We start from the raw sequence: 11628 nt of genomic DNA, 5'->3' as shown, positions 1-11628 counted from the left end.
CTTAAGATTACTGATTATCCATTTACAAGTACAAAAAGCAATCTCACTTTCTCACATGGGTTCTTTCTCTCTCCCAAAGTTTTATCTAGTCACTTTGTTCATTTACATTGCAGTACCTGTACGACCATGGTAATATGCAAGATCCATATCTGGCAATAAACATTTAATGAATCAGTCACATATTTGATGCTGTGGAGAGGTGGGATTACTCCTCCCTTCACTACTGTAAGTTTCATGGTTTCTCACGCCTAGCCATAGTGAAGTGGGACGTGCAGAAACAATGTCCAGGTGTGTTTCCATCACCCTGACCAATTCGGAAAAGAATTGACTAGGTTATAGTCACATATCTCTTCATGGCCTAGTTATAACACAACTTTGGCTAGGAGTAAATTTCTTGCTTTTAAACATAAATTACATTGTTGGACAAAGTCAGTTTGGAGAAGGGACAGAAGCAAGCTCAGAGCCTCAGACGTGTGACCTCATTAGCCTGTGATAATTTCAGTTGTAACGAGATAGAAACTGGTTCTGTTTGGAGTTAAATAGAGTACAATGGATATCAGAAATATTTGTGCTGTGGTCAGTGCACTCTGAACTGTCAAGTAGATTTTTGGCCCTCAAAATATTAGGTTGGATCGTGCAAGAACTATTTGAAGCAATACAACATTACTGTGAATTGCTGGTCAATTAATGTCTGTTCACTATAATAATTTTAGTGTAATAATTTGAGTATTGCACAACACATTTTTAAACAATTCAGATGTGAATTCCGATCCCAATACTTCCTATAGCATATTGGCACTAATATTGATGATAACACAAGGAAAAGCCACACTGGACATGACAAATAAAAAGTGATTGGCACATGAATAGTAAAGGGTAAAGAGAGGGGTCAGTTTTAACTTTGTTTACATAGTAAATAACTTTTTTATTTTCAGGGGGTATGATGAAATCAATAATGTATCATATGTCTGCCAGTTGGGATTGGTATCTCTGGTAAATGCAGGGAGAATTTTTGAATTTCTAAAGCCTTAATGTGGATTTCTATTGTAAATATTTTCATATTGTATGTTTATAGATTTACTACTCCAGAATGGAATTATTTTTGTTTTCCTTATTGGTTTTGCTTTTGCTGTAAATGTATGCTCTTAACATGGTTGAGTTATGGATCGTTTCAGTGTCTTTGTGGTTTTGAATAAGTTTGTTAGAATAATTACACTCCTTTCCAATTGCATTAAATAGACAAATTATAAGGCAAATCAGTTGCTGCACATAAACAAAATTTTTCTTTGCCTCTGGTCGTGCTGATGGTTTGGATGTACAACACACTGTCTGATATGGTATTGATTGGCAAGTTTCAGGATTAATTTTCAGCTTCTGATCAGTTAACCTGACATGAATTAGCATTCTGTAGTTGATATCAAGGTGTGAAGGGAGAAATGAACTGTATTTCCTGGTTCCTAGCTAGTGCCAGTTGTTTGAAATGCAGGTGTGTGAATGTTATATGAAGATCTGACTCAGTTATGAGTTCACCCACAAGTAAATAACCTTTTGCTACATGTTAAGTATGCTGCCATGTGAAGAACGGTTTGTTGGTTGAAATATTAGGAGGCTACTGGCACTTTTGGAACTGTCACTAATAAAAATCGTTACAGGCAAGATATTGGGGAAGGTAAATGTAGTGTTGGAAAGATACCAGTGCCTTGGAGAAAGTGCAGAGGAGATTTACTATAATGGGAAAAAAAAACAAGTTATGTGGAATCATTAGAGAAACTGGAACTGTTCTTAGAGCAGTGAAGTTTGAGGTTTAATGGAGATATTAGGGAAAGTCATGAAGGGTTTGGTTAGTCAAGAAAACAAGAATGTCTTATTGTTAGAGTTCTTTGAGGAAGTAGCAAGCAAGGTACAAAAAGTGGAATCTTTAGATGTGGTGTACTTGGATTTCCAAAATGTGTTGGATAAGGTACTAAATGAAAGGTTACACATATGAAGTGAACACACAGTGTATGGGGTAATGTTAGCATGGATAAGGGATTGGTTAGCTGATAGGAAGCAGTGCAGGGATAAATGTTTTTTTCCATGGGCAAGCTGTGACTAGTGGAGTGTCACTAAGTTCAGTGCTGACCAAACCGCAATATGGTTCATTTCTTAACTACCCTCTGAAATGGCTTAACAAGCCACTCAGTTGTGTCAATAAAGAAATGAATGAAATAGCTAGACTACCTGGCACGATTGAGAAGTGACTGGCAAACACAGCCCTGTTAAGCCTGCAACATTTCCTTACCAACATCAGGGACATTTTGCCAAAATTGGGAGACTTTCTTCCAGACTGGTCAAACATTGGCTTAAAATAATTATCTGTATAGAATCAGATACCACCATCATCCTTAGGTATGTTCATGTCCTATTGAAAGATTGGGTGGGGGTTGGGGGGCGCGGAGTTGTCTTGTTAGTAAGAAATAAAATTCAATCAATAGCAAGAAGTGATGTAAACTCAGAAGGTGTGGAATCTGTGGATAGAGTTGAGGAATTGCAAAGGAGAAAAGACTCTGATGGGAATTGTGTGTAGGCCGCCTAGCAGTAGTCAGTATGTGGGGAATAAAATAATTTAGCAGATAGAAGGGACATGCAAGAAAGGCACAATTACAATAATCATAGGGGACTTCAGTATGCAGGTGGACTGAGAAAATCAGGTTGGTACTGGAACTCAAAAAACGGAATTCCTGCAATGTCCACAGGATTTTATTTTTGGAGAAGCTTAAGATAGAGTCCACTAGGGAACAGGCAGTTGTGGATTTAACTTAAGGTGAAGGAACGCCTAGGGGGCAGTGACCATAATATGATAGAATTAACTTTGCAGTTTCAGAGGGAGAAACAGTAATGGGAGGACAATTCAGAAAAGGTAACTATAAAGGCATCAGGCAGAACCTGGCAAGAGTCGATTAGAAGGAGAACTGAACAGTAAAGATGGTGGCACAGCAATGGCAGGAGTTTCTGGGGTATTTGGGATGCACAGCAGGAATTCAAGGAAGAAGAAACATACTACAGGGAGGACGAGGCAACCAGGGCTGACCAGGAAAGAAAGAAATAACAGCAGCAGTTGGAGTGGTCGCTGCTGATCCACCATGAAGCTCAATTTTTTTTCCCCCAGCCACTGATTGCCAGAACTTATCGAAGTGGATCATGAGCAAAAGCTGTGGAACCTTCTATTAAAGACACATGGCCACTGAGATAGCTGTGGACTGTCTTGGAGATGAATGGAAGGGATATGTTGTGCTCATCAGTGGTGGCAATAATATGTAGTGTTTACCCATGAAACAAGTTATCTTGACTAATGGTTGTGTTCATCTGCTGCTCAGCAAAGGGCATTCTTGCTATTGCCCTAGGAGATCTGGCAAATGCAAATGAAAATCTGTCTGTGGCTGCAATGTTGATGCCAATCTCAGTGTCCTGAATTTAGTTATTACCAAGAAAAGTGCAATGAGTTTGACAGATAATACTATTCCTCACTGTCTCGGACCGAAAAGGGCTAGAAAAGTCTGTTGAACCTGTCCAAAGAGGATGATGTACGCCAGTGAGAACTCTTAGCAAGAAAGGTAAGATGCCGAGTACTAAAGCTCCCAAAATTCAGTGTCTGATAATTCCCTGCTTTCTACAGTACAGACAAGGATACATTGCCTTGAAGAAACCACATAGTCAAAGAACACAGAAACTTCTTCAGCAGAATATGCCAAGCGTCTGACCAAAAGAGTGAAGGAAGCTAAGGAAACATTCAGGAACAGATCAGAAAGGAACATAATCTTTCTTCAGTGAAGGCCTCCACATCAAAATCTGAATCTAGCCAAAAGTAAAAATATTGGTGGTATAGACAAAAGAGATTTTGTTGAAAAATGTTTTATTAAAGCAAAAGAAAACACATACAATGTGGTGAAGATTAGAGAGAAGCAAAGGATTTGGAAGTGTTTAAAAACCAGCAAAGGATAATCAAATAAGCAATAAGGTAAGAATGGAGGGAGGCAGAAGACAGGAAACTTAGCCTGACCTCTGTTATTGTTAAGATTTTAAAGTCCATTGTTAAGGGTGAGACTATGGAGTACTTGGAAGTGTATTATAATGAAGCTGAGCTGATTCAGCCCTATTTTAAGGGGAGGTCATTCCTGACAAATTCAGAATTTTTTGAGGAGGTAAAAAGTTAGACAAAGGAGAGCCAGTGGATCTATTTGGATTTCCAGAAGGTCTTTGACAAGGTGGCCTCAGGAGGCTACTAAATAAAATGAGAGCCCATGGTGTTATGGGAAAGGTACTGGCATGGATTGAGGATTGGGTGACTGGCAGATGGGAGAGATTAGGGGTATAGGGGCCTTTTTCAGCAAGATAGTCAGTGACAAGTGGAGTTCCGCAGGAGTCAGTGTTGGGACCACAACTATTCACTTTATATATAAATGATCTGGATGAAGGAACTGAGGCCATTGGTGATAAGTTTGCAGATGACACAAAGCTAGGTAGAGGGATAGGTAATGTTGAGAAAGTGGGAGACTGCAAAAGGACTTAGGCTAGGAAAATGGGCAAAGGAGTGGCAATGGAATATAGCATGGGAAAGTGAAGCTATGCATTTTGATAGGAAGAATAGAGGCATAGACTATTGTCTAATTGGGAAAAGGCTTCAGATGTCTGAAGCACAAAGGGATTTAGGAGTCGTAGATTAGGATTCTCTTAAGGTTAATGTGCAGGTTCAATTGGCAGTTGGGAAGGCCAATGCAATTTAGCGTTTATTTCAAGAGGGCGAGAATGCAAGTGCCGAGATGTACTGCTGGGACTGTATAACATCTGGCCAGACCACATTTGCAATATTGTGAGGAGTTTTGAGCCCCGTATCTAAGAATATGCTGGTGTTGGAGGGGCCTAGAGTAGGTTTACTAGAATGATCCTGAGGATGAAGGGCTTGTCATATGAGAAACAGTCAAGGACTCTGGGTCCATACTCATTAAGAGTTTAAATGAGGGGGAATCTGATAGAAACATCTTCTCCACATCCACTCTATCCAGGTGTCTGTGTTCTGTAAGTTTCAACTAGTAGGAGAGACTAGGACCCAAAGGCACAGCCTCAGACTGAGGGGATGACCCTTTAGAACTGAGGTGAGAAGGACTTTCTTCAGCCAGAAGGTGGTCAATCTGTGGAACTCATTGCTGCAGAGGGCTGCAGAGGCCAGATCATTAAGTGTATTTATGACAGAGATGGTAAAGCTCTTGATTGGTAAGGGGATCAAGGGTTATATGGAGAATAGGGTTGCAAAACATACCCACCATAATTGAATGGTGGAGCAGACCCGATGGGCTGAATGGCTGAATTCTGCTTTTATCTCTTATGGTCTTATGTCCAGTCCCTCTTCTAGGACAGACCCACCAGAGTTGGCAGCCCAATGACATATTCAGGAAGAAGTTGCCCTGGGAGTCCTTGATATGAACTCCAGATTCCATGAAATCTCGTGGTATCAGGTCAAGCATTGGGAAGGAAACTACCTGTTGATTACCATCGGCTGCCCTTTCTGCAGATGAATCAGTATTTCTCCAGCATCAACTTGGAGGAAACACCAAGGGTGGCAAGGTTGCAATATGTTCTCTGGCTTGGGTACTTTACTGAAATGCTGTCTTAACCATCTTTTATCCTCCTGTTCCTAAACAAAGTAGACATTTTAGTCCAAACCCAGTCTGTATTAATTTGGTTATTTTATGAGATATAGACATTGCATTTATTGTTCATCCTAGTTAACTGGATAGTATCACAACCTACCTGGTCTGACCTTCACACATGGACTTTCCAGAAGCAGTTATTGGAAATGACCAAAATCAAAACTCTTTTCTCCTTCATAATTCAGGCGTGTTGAAGCTAATTATAACACCCTGATTGCAAGCCTGGCTGATATCAACTAACTCATGTGGCATGCTGAGGAAATTTGGCCATTTAAGAAATTGGCCAAGAATGAGCCTAACCCTGTGTTATTTTTTGAAAAAAATGTGTTTCTCATTGTTCACTCAATATGCTATATTGTATAAAACACTCTTTAGTCACCTACACCTCAGACTTGAACGCTAAAATCAGTCATTTGGAATTGTGAGTATTGTTAGCTAGAAGGCTATGGTGGGAGAGAAATGATATTTTTCTTTGTTTCCATTATTTGAACACACGGATTTGGGTTGATTTTATCATTTTTCCTAGCATGTCTTGAGGTGGTGAAAAAATTAGTGACTGGATTTCACCAAAGTGCAAATAATTCAGGAAAATGTTTATGTGACGTTGAATCGCTGCCTCACTGACCATTTTTAGGTTGACACAGAAAGAATGATGTTTTGGGCAAGGCGATACTTATTTGGCAGTTATGAATTCATACGGCTAGAAATCATCGCTATCAGGAAAGGAAGGTTGAGAAAATATGAAACTGAAATTATCTTTTGAAAGAAATGGCAATTATTCATGGAAGAATAAGCAGAATGCTATCTTTGTAAAACAGATTGAAACAATTGTTCACAATAATGGACAACCTGCACAATGAGATTTGTCAAAAGGTTCTTTTGTACTAGATTTGTCCTTCAAGTTGATGAATTTGCAACATGGTTTCCTATTTTCGTTCAAGAACTAAAGGAGAAAGATGAGGGAACATTGGAGGCAGCGTCATGAATGAACACTTGCCTACTGCATATCTTATTAGCTATAGCCAATTATATTTTTGTCAGAAACTGTTGTTTGAAATGTTGTTTGATTCAAATTACAGCAGAAGGGAAGAAGAGAAGACAGGGAACAAAGGTAAAGCACATAAATCCCCTCTAACTGACCTACATAGTAGTAGGGGGAATGTTTCAAACTTGCTGAAATGTTAACGAATATAATATCTTTGTCCATGCTTCTCTCCAACTCCTCCCATCCCATCCTGTCTCTGAAACAGAGGCCAAAGTGAATCTGTCCCTTCATAAAATTAGATATCACTCATATTTCACCTTAATTTCAATTGACCCAGTGTCCACAGCCATTAGGCAGTTAGTGTTCCAGTTTTTCACCAACATTCATACAGAAAACTTCTTGCATTTCTAAGAGCCTGAGTTTTGAAATAGTGCCACCTTCTTGATGATTTCCACTGCTCCCGCAGTCCTCCTGCAGAATTGTAATGACCTCAGTAAGTTGATGCTTCAAGTATCTAAGGAATAGAAGCATGTAGTACATGAAGCCCAATGGTCCATTGAGTGTGTAATTGAAAAAGAGCTACTCTGAGGCTACACTTGTTCCACTTTCCAGTGCTTGGCCAATAGTTTTAATGTTATGACACTTTAAAAGTTGTGAGGTTTCCCATCTCAACTAGTCTCTTGGGTAATGCCTTAATGATTTCCCATCACTCTCTGGGTGAGAAAAGGTTTCCTCAAATCCAGTTTAAACCTTCAGCCATTCACCTCAAATGTTATGTACCTTGTTATTGACCCATTAACTAAGGGGAACAGCTGTTACCTATCCTCGCTGTCCATGCCCCTTACATTCCTAAACATCTCAATCAGGTCTTTGCAGCATTCTTGCTGCAAAGAAAACAACCCAAGCTTATCCAGCTTTTCTTCAAGCTAAACTGCTCCAAGCCAGGTAACATTCTGGTGAATCTCCTCTGAACCTGCTCCATTGCACATGTCCTTCCTATGGTGTGGTAACCAGAGCTGCACACACTCCCCCAGCTGTGGCCTAACCAAAGTTTTGTGCAGCTCTGTTCTTATAATTTATACCACAACTGTTAAAGGTGTGTGTCCTATATGTCTCCTTAACCACCCTATTAAACTGTCCTGCCACGTTAAAGTATCTGTGAACAAGCAGTCCAAGATCTGTCTTATGGGTTTCCTGATGGCTTGCCATTCTTTGAGTATAATGTAAAGTTATTTAATCTGTTTTCATAATTTAACCACTTAAACCATGGTAGGCTACTGGTAAATCTGTGCTATGGCTCCTCTAAGACCAATGTATCATCCCAGAACCCATTTGCAATTCAGGACTCCATATTAGGTTTGACCAGGTCTCTGGTCTACTGAAGCAAGTTTTTTTCACAGAGGGATGAGCTATCTTGAGATCACTAGAACTTGTGTGAGACACAAGAAGAAACGGGATATAAGTCAGCTATTACGAGGGGGCATAGCTTTAAATTAAGGGGTGGTAGGTATAGGACAGGTGTTAGGGGTAGATTCTTTACTCAGCGAGTCGTGAGTTCATGGAATGCCCTGCCAGTAGCAGTGGTGGACTCTCCCTCTTTATGGGCATTTAAACGGGCATTGGATAGGCATATGGAAGATAGTGGGCTAGTGTAGGTTAGGTGGGCTTGGATCGGCGCAACATCGAGGGCCGAAGGGCCTGTACTGCGCTGTATTTTTCTATGTTCTATGTTCTATAACCTGGGACACCCTGAGGCTTGAGGCCTTCCCCATCACCCAATGCATGGCAATGATTTTGGATGTTGTGTCACACGCTGGCACATCGTTCCCCATCAGCACCATACTATACACCTCCTCAACACCTCAGATAATTGTGACACCATCACCAACTCTTCCTGCTGGGGGTCCCAGGCTATCTCCATAACTGCTTTCTTGACTGCCCTGTTTGTTTTATCAGTTGGGTGCCATTTCCCTGTGCACACACCCCAATTTCAGATCACCTCCTGGCACCAGTTTTTCCTACAAGGATGGGAAAGAGAAGGAAGAAGGGGGACTATAGTCCTGCAAGGAGAAGGACAACTCCTCCAGATGGAATGAGTCAACATGTTAATGTTGTCACATGTCCCCATCAGCACTAAGCTGCAAAGTTTCGCTGAAGGTTAACATTTAGGAGGAATAGGTTGAAATGTTAAGCTGTACAAGATCAGATCCAAAGTTAAAAATCACACAACACCAGGTTATAGTCCAACAGGTTTTATTGGAAGCACACTAGCTTTCGGAGCGACGCTCCTTCATCAGGTGATTTATCACAATCACCTGATGTAGGAGTGTCGCTCCGAAAGCTAGCGTGCTTCCAATTAAACCTGTTGGACTATAACCTGGTGTTGTGTGATTTTTAACTTTGTACACCCCAGTCCAACACCGGCATCTCCGAATCAAGATCAGATCCAGGTTAGATGTCAGGAGCCTGTTGTTTTTGCAGCAAATAATGAAACACTGGAGCAAGCTGCTGTCTCAAGTCGTGAACACCTATTTACTGAATTCCTTCAAGCAAGAAGGCTGGACCTCCTGGTTGGGACAGATGTTACAATCCATAAAATGTTGGTATTATTAGGAACATCAGACCTACAGAGATTTACTGGGCTGGATTTGATCACATAGGATGATGAGAGGGCAAGTTCCCAGATTTCTTTCCTTGAAATTAACTAGGGCTTTGATTTGATTCTCCATCTCACTCAAATGATCACAGGTTTTGGGTTGGGTGGAGAGGGAACGTATTTGTGTTGGACCAACTGTATAGAGCAGAGTGCATATTCATGTCTATCACTGCCCATATGTTTCTTCATACCTTTTGCTGAGCCTGGATATGTTTAGTAACTATTCATAATTGAATACATGATGTGCAGCTGACACCAGATGTCCTGAAAACCTACCAAATTGTTTCAAAATTTACTTCAGCTGTGGGCTACTTATGCTATTTATTGCAATTCTGAAATCACTACATTCAATGTTCCTTAAGGATGCCAAGATTCTAATATCTATTCTGGATAGCTCGTCAAAGATCCCTGCTGAATGATATTTACTGACCTTGATCTTAAAACCATTGGTGTGCATTGAGACCAAGAAAAACATAGTACAGGCCAATTTCCTTTCACATGGATATTTGTTATAATGTAGTCAGAGAATAGACTTGACATAGTAGGGAGAGAAATGAAAAGTGTGTTTGGACAGAATCAGAGCTTGGGATGTGGGAAAGTGAGTCCAAGGATATACATGTGGTAAGGATTGTAAGAGAAGGAGCCCAGTAAATATGTAATAAGAGATTGTGTGGAGTCCCTGGATGTCCAGATGTAAGAATAAGCATAACGAGGAAAGGCTGAGGCACTTGGGGCTGTTTTCATTGGGTAGCAGTGGTGGACTCTCCTTCATTATGGGCATTTAAACGTGCATTGGATAGGCATATGGAGGATAGTGGGCTAGTGTAGGTTAGGTGGGCTTGGATCGGCGCAACATCGAGGGCCAAAGGGCCTGTACTGTGCTGTATTCTTCTATGTTCTATGAGACATGGAGAGAAACACACATCCTATCAAAGAATGCAAAAAATAAGAAACAGAACAGTTCTATAAAAGTATCACAAGGCTTTCTTTACTTGAAGTCAAAGTCCCACAACTTTTATTTTCATATTTTATTAGTCGGCTGGGATAGAAAAGTTTCTCAGAGAAAAGCAGATGAGCTTTATCTTGTCTGCAAGCAGAAAGCAGCCAAAATGTTGCATATATTTATCTGACCCTTAGGTATTTCTGTATTGGCAACTGTATCAGAAAGTATTTTGTTAATTATGTTTAACTCCTTCCATTCTTTTCAATTCTGGTCTTAGCTGGTATTTTCATTAAACTTATAGATAGTTACATAATTCATAAAGTAACTGGTTGACATGTAGAGGTATGGTCGCATTGGTCCTAGGAAAGCCTGAAATAATGGTTTATGTTTGGCTTCAGCTATTCTATCTTTTCATGTTAATGTTTCCAGTTTTTTTGTGTTTATCTTCGATATTTATGAACTAAGGTGAGGCTGTGTTGATACGTTATTTACTAACTTTTAAGTTCAAAGACTCTTCGATACTTAACAGAAGAAAACCCTTTTCAAAAACATTTCTGAATGAGCACTGTTATAGCCAAATTAATGTACAAAACAGAAAAAGTTTTTTTTTTCAATTATTTTCTTACATCTAGTCTGATAAGCACAAACTTTGATTTTGAAATTTTCTAAATTTTTTCTTGAGATGTTGGAGCTTTCTCTTATGTGTTATCAGTATAAACACAAATTTGGACATCGAGTTTAAGGAAGTTAGCCTTATGCTCTTTGGAAAATCTGTTAGAATTTTCAAGGTTCTGAATTGATTAGCAATGTTGATATAGAGAGATTGGTAAATGAACACATAATGGAACCAAAATAAGAATGAAGATATTAGAAGGCAAATACAAGACTGATGTTTTTAGTGCAGAGGGAAGCAGTGTTGTCGATTAAATATAATTTATTAAACTTCAATCTCAATCTAAGATGAGTTAGCTGATTTCAACTGTGATGGAAACATTTGATCTATTGTGGCAGCAGGGAGTCCTAGCAAAATGGGAGTCAAATCCACACTTGTTAGAGTCATACTTAGCTCAAAAAAATGGTTATGATTTTTAGAGGTCAATTTTCTCAGCTGTACAGAAACTCCTCAGGGGAGTGTGCTAGGCCCCAGGTTAGAAGTGGGGATGCTTGCTCATGTTTTCACAATGATCAGCACTACTCATGACTTCTCAGATATAAGGATTCTGGGTATTCCAAGATGGAGGATGTGAAAAATTTCTGGCTGCAACAGCTGCTCCTGTTTTGAGGTACTTTAGGTGCTGGAGGTGATTTCCTCGAATTCCTGGAACAGCAATTACTGTTTTATTTGCTGTTGCATTGT

General features: G+C 39.9%; 1 pseudogene; it reads left to right on the top strand.

The window, feature by feature from the left end:
• Positions 1 to 3122: 3122 nt before the first annotated feature.
• On the top strand, positions 3123 to 3966 carry LOC122557503 (annotated as a pseudogene).
• Positions 3967 to 11628: the final 7662 nt, after the last annotated feature.

The sequence above is a fragment of the Chiloscyllium plagiosum genome, chromosome 15 (assembly GCF_004010195.1).
Source record: "Chiloscyllium plagiosum isolate BGI_BamShark_2017 chromosome 15, ASM401019v2, whole genome shotgun sequence".
NCBI classification, from domain to species: Eukaryota; Metazoa; Chordata; class Chondrichthyes; order Orectolobiformes; family Hemiscylliidae; genus Chiloscyllium; species Chiloscyllium plagiosum.
This window is presented reverse-complemented; position numbering and strand designations above follow the sequence as displayed.